Below are 6,000 nucleotides of genomic sequence, written 5' to 3'. Positions count from 1 at the left end.
ACTTCTATTCCTCCACTGCGTGACGATGAAGACTTGTAAGACCGTCAGGCACAAGCCATGCTGAGGGCAGGTAGGTGTGGCCCTATGGCCCAGAGAGGTCAGGTCTTCTAGAAGACAGATGCTGGGCCAGTGAGAGGCGGACGAGATTTACTGAGGAAATCATTTGTCAGGACAAAGGGAGGGAGCTGGAGTACACAAGCAGAGGCTTGTAACCATGATGGAGGTCTGACACCCAGCTTCAGAGGGCGAAGGGAGGATGGGTAGGAAGAGCCTCAGACTGCAGTGCAGCCCTGAGAAAGTCTTGGTCAGGCTCAGAGTCAAGATTGTCCATTAGAGGAGACCCATGTAGGGCAGAAATAGCCTGGCGCTAGTATCCCCGCTGTGCCCAGTCACCGATGGGAAAGCATGCTGTCCTCGGATCTGAAGGTGCAGTAGCTGGGGGCCATTGGTTAATGACACTCCTAGCAGCTGGCTCTCTTGAAGGCAAATATGAGTCATATGCTCTTCTGGCAGCTGCAGAAAATACATGCTTTGCAAGGTCACCCAGCCCAGTGAGCAGGTGACAAGTTCACACCCTTGGGCTGTGGCTGCACTATGTTAACATTAGGGTGAGCTTTAAACCACAAAGAACTTCACAGGGCTTCCAAGGGACTTTGCCAGATGGGTAAAAGAATGAAGATTCAGATGAAATCAGGTGACAATGTGGTTTTCAGAGGGAATAACACTGAACTTCGAGCAATACCCTGACGTTAAATTTCCTTTCTACTAGGGTGTGTCCTCAGACAAGTCGCTTCTCCTCTCTAAAACTCGGTTTCCACCACTGCGAGATGTGGGTGAGAATATCTCACTCATGCCTTCCCTGCCATATCCAAAGACAATGGGATGAAGGGTACCAGCCTTTTTGTCTCTGGAAAGATGGCTCTGCTTCTTAAAGAGGTGCCTATTTACCAAACTTGCCCCTGGAGTAACCCAAATGGCAGAAAATTATTTGTACTACCCCTGAGGCTCAGGAGAACAGCATACACACTAACTTAATGTAAGCTCAAATTTTCTTATGTGTGTTTTATCATAAAAATATACAAGATGCCCTGGCCAGTTTGGCTCAGCGGTTAGAGTGTCAGCCCACAGACCAAAGAGTCACGAGTTCGATTCTGGTCAAGGGCACATACCTCGGTTGTAGTTTGTCCCCAGCCCTGGCAGGAGGTGATCAGTCAATGTGTCTCTCTCATGTTGATGTTTCTCTCTCTCTCCCTCTCCCTCCCTCCCTCCCACTCTACTTGAAGATAGATAGAAAAGTATCCTCGGGTGAGAATTGAATAAATAAATAGAAGAGTCAATATAGTGTAGCATTTAAGATACACACTCTGGAGCCTGCCGACTTGAGTTTAAATCAAGATATGAAATTTGCTAGCTAAGAACCTTAGGTGAGTTACTTTACTTCTCTGGACCTCAGTTTCCTCATCTGTAAAATGGGGATAATAATAGTACCCACTTCATAGGGTTAGTGTAAGAATGAAATGATCTGAATAACGTATTTAGAACAGAATCCGTTCTATTTACTGTTGTGTGAATTTGTAATTTTATTAATTTTATCCTTGAGTAACCTGCTTATAAAAAATGTTGTTGTTGCCCTGACCGGTTTGGTTCAGCGGTTAGAGCGTCGGCCTGCGGTCCTGAGAGACCCGGGTTCGGTTCCCGCTAAGGGCACGTACCTCGGTTGCAGTTTGTCCCCGGCCCTGGTCGGTTGTGCGGGTGGCAGCCACTCGATGTGTTCCTTTCACGTCGATATTTCTCTCTCTCTCTCTCTCTGTTCCTCTCTCTCCCTCCCACTCTACCTGAACAAAAAATGGAAAAATGTCCTCAGGTGAGGATTAAAAAAAAAAAAAATGTTGTTGTTTTCTAAATGACTGACTGGCAAGTAAAGCTGACCACCAATAAGCAAAAGAAAAGAACCGGTAGCTCCCAGGCCTCGGGAGGGCTCTGCAGGTTGAGAGGGGAGGGCACAGGAGGAGGAAGAGCTGTGTCTCGGTCTCCATCCCCTCGCTCCAAGCCAGGCACGTCTCTTCCGCGCTGTGGGGGTTTTGCTCCCAGTTACAGTTCAAGATCACGTCAGAAAGCAGAGGATTCAGTTATGGCACCAGAGGCCTGGGCAGGAGAGGGTGCTGGGCCCCACCCCTTTCATCGGCCCTCCCGCCACCCCTGCCCTCTCTCTCACCTCAGACATGGTCCATTGGCTACAAACCAGTGATAAAAACTTCACAGTGAGACCAAGACCTCTCAGAACACAAAGTTTCCATGACGTTCTCAAGCAGGTGACCCCAGGGTCCCTGAAGGAATCTGCTGGACCGGAGGTATGAGAAAGGAAACAGACAAGAGATCACATTTCTCCTTATTCCTGGTGATTGGGTGGGAAGATGGGGGACTCAGGTCAGAGAATCAAGGGGGCACATTCGGGTCTCATGTTGGCAGGAGGCAGAGGCATGGTTAAGATAAACTTGGATAAGATAAGTTATGCCAGGCTGGTAGGGGTATGATCACATGTGGGAGCCAACCTCCAAGATGACCTCTGATTAGCTGTACTTCCTGGTGTCCATGCCTGTGTGTAACCCCTCCCACAGTGTATCAGGTTGGTCTGTGTGATCGATAGAATAAAGTAGAAATGATATAATGTCACTTCCAAGCCTGGGTCATAAAAGACAGTTTTTAGAGTAACTTGGTCTTGCACACTCTTGGATTACTCGGGAGGAAGCCAACAGCCACGTCCTGAGGACACTCAGGCAAGCTGCGGCGAGGAACCGAGGCTGCCTGCCATCAGCCATCGGAGTGCGCCATCTGCAAGCGCGTGCTCCAGCCCCAGTCCCGTCTTCAGGTGCCTGCCACCCAGCTGACAGCTTGACAACAACCTCATGACGCCTAAGCAAGAACCACCCAGCTCAGCTGCCCCTGGATTCCTGCCCCACAGAGACTGTGACATAATAAATGCTTATTGTTTTAAGCTGCTAAATATTGGGGTAATTTGTTATATAGTACCAGATCACTAAGACTCCCATACCTTTGGTTTTCCACCCAAATAAGCCACAGGTGATTCTTTGGTGATTTTTTTTTTTTTTTTTTTCAGATAACGTGGAAGGGAGGGATGGGGGTAGAGAGAGAGAGACAGAGATAGAGACAGAGAAACGTTAATGTCAGAGAGACACATGGACTGGTTGTCTCCCACATGACCCTGCCCAGGGCTGGGGATCAAACCTGTCCTTGACCGGAAATCAAACCCTTGACCCTTCAGTCAGCCAGCCCACGCTCTAACGGCTGAGCCAAACTGGCCAGGGCTCTTTGGTGAATTTTTTTTTTTAGGAAAGATGTCCAAAATACTTTACAATATTGATCAGAATGATAGTTCTGAAATGCATAGGCCACAAACAGCTGGCCCAGGCCTATCAGCCCTGAATTCAATCATTCAGTTACAGGCACAGTATTGCCACCCACTTAGGGCTGGGGACGCCAAAATGAAACTGGAGATACTCCTTTGGGCTGTGGGAGAAAGAATCGTGGACCTAAATATTGTTCAAGGGAGGAGGTTGTCTGTCCCTCAAGATGCATGGAGTTTTGAGGGAGCCCTGTGAGGGAGTGGTGTTTGAGGTGCTCCCTGCAGGCGTCAGCAGGGGGAGGTGGAGGGAGAAATGTGGGTCGTGAACAGAGGGTGCAGACATACCGGAGGTGTGGACTGTGGAGGGTGCCGAGGGGCAGGAAGAAGGATGATGTGAGGGCTGGGGCTAGAATCGAAGTCCCCCACTTCCTCCTCCATCTTGAACCCTTTTTTAGCTCCTCTTCTTCCTCCCACTCAACACCCCCCACCATGGCAGTTACAGATCGAGTCCGTGCCAAGAGCGCTGCTGGGGGGGTTTGTCTTCTGATGGGCTCAGGCTGTCTCATCGCAGAATCTCCCCCCAGGGTGGTCTTCATGTGGGGCAAGAGGGTCTGCAGAGGGACACTGGCACCATGGATGGTACTGACCTCAGGCCTGCTCTCTCTGTGGTCCCCATTGGCATTTTCTGAGCAGACCATGAGCCAGTCTGTGAATACAGCTGTGAGGAGGGAAAACAAGACAAATATATTTATTTTAAATGTCTTCTATTTATTTGAGTGGCTTTTAAGAAGTAGAAGCCCATGTTGTAAAATTGAGGTGTAGAACAAGCCTGAGGAGTGAGAAGGATCCACATCGACGAGCATGTAGCACCCTTAACATGGGACCAGGTCGATGTTGCGGAGCCGGACGGAGCTGGGGGCTGGTGAAGGCTGCTAGGGGACCAAGGAAGGCGAAGCTGGGAAGATAATGAGCAGTCTTATCTACCCCGAGGCAAGGAAAGTCCCCTAGATGGAAAAGCATGTGCTCCATCTCTTTAAGGGGGCTCTTAGGAGGTTAGGTTAGAAGGAAGACCAGGCCAGCTCACATTTGCAAAAGATAGAGGTAGAGCTATCATTAAGCAAATGGTATAAAATAGGGCTTCTCACAGGTCAATACAAACATACCACATGTAGAGGCTTCATTTTAAATCTTGCTCTAAATTTGGGGTACTGAGATGCTTTTATCTCTCTCTCTCTCTTTTTTAAATCCTCACCCCAGGATATTTTTCCATTTTTTGTTCAGATAAAGTGGGAGGAAGGGAGGGAGAGAGAGAGACAGAGACAGAGAGAGAGAGAGAGAGAGAGAGAGAGAGAGAGAGAGAGAAACATCAACATGAAAGGGACACATCAAGTGGTTGCCACCCACACGACCCAACCAGGGCCGGGGACAAACTGCAACTGAGGTACGTGCCCTTAGCAGGAACTGAACCTGGATCTGGAACTGAACCCGGGTCTCTCTGGACCACAGGTCGATGCTGTAACCACTGAGCCAAACTGGCCAGGGCCTGAGATGCTTTTAAGTAGAAAACTAGAAGCTAATGATATGTGTGTTATTAAGCTAATAAAGAAGTTTGTATGTACACAACTTAAAACACACAGGGATGAACCAAGTTATCTCTAAGGTCTCTTACAGATCCAAAACTCTGTGAGTCCGAGCGTGATATCCTTACACTCAGTTACTCAGTTCTGAAAAAAACAATTCACTAGGCCTGAGCCAGAGGGTGTGAACTGGAGACTGAAGGGCCATGTTTAGCTTAGAAGGTATGTTTTATTTGGCTGTGCTGCACAGTGTTTTCTAAATTCAAAGTAGTTGCCAACATTAAAAAGTCCAGGTTTGTAGCGCCTTTTAAAAATTAGGGCAAACTATCTGGCAACACCAGCCCGCATTCCCACAGGGAAGCACCGTGTCACACAGAGCAAGTGTTCTCCGGTCCAGTGGCGACCCTGCCTAGGCCTCTTTGCTTTGTCATTTCCTGCCTGGCCCCTGGAGGCATCAGGGTTTGGGACCTGGTCCAGGCATCCTGTCTACGGTGATCTCATGATTTTCTATTTAGTGGAAGTTGTAAGTCTGGTCCGGAGGCCTTTACCCTAATTCCCTGGCAGACCCATCTTAACAGTCGGTCCATGAAGGCATATTTACCCGCAGACCAGGAGTGTGGGAGTCAGTGACCATGTGCCGAGCTTTGGCTTGCCTTACAGATGAGCAACTGAAAAGTTGCTAGCCATAGTTCACTTTCATAAATTGAATCCCAAAGGCCTTTAAAGGATGGTCCATCAGGGAGATGCTTCTTGACCAAGGCCAAGGGTAAATCACTTTTGGGCCAGACTAGAACACCCAAGCAGAGGAAGGGATCCCAGCCGAGGCGGGGCTGGGTCAGGGGTGCAGTGGAGAAGGCAGCTGCCCTATCCATGGCCATGACATGGCAGGGCAGCTGTGCAGTTAGCAGGTCTTGCAGGTGCCTAGGAGGAACCACTGAGGTCCATCTGTGTTGGTGCAGTGCAGTCTTCCCCCTGTCCATGTTAGCCCTGGGCTGTCAGGGGGAGGGGAGAAACAAGTGGAGATGGTAAGGCAGGTGTAGCCCAAAGGGGTGTCCTAGC

The sequence above is a fragment of the Molossus molossus genome, unplaced genomic scaffold, assembly GCF_014108415.1.
Source record: "Molossus molossus isolate mMolMol1 unplaced genomic scaffold, mMolMol1.p scaffold_m16_p_12, whole genome shotgun sequence".
NCBI classification, from domain to species: domain Eukaryota; kingdom Metazoa; phylum Chordata; class Mammalia; order Chiroptera; family Molossidae; genus Molossus; species Molossus molossus.
The sequence above is the reverse complement of the archived record's forward strand: the minus strand, read 5'-3'. Positions refer to the sequence as shown.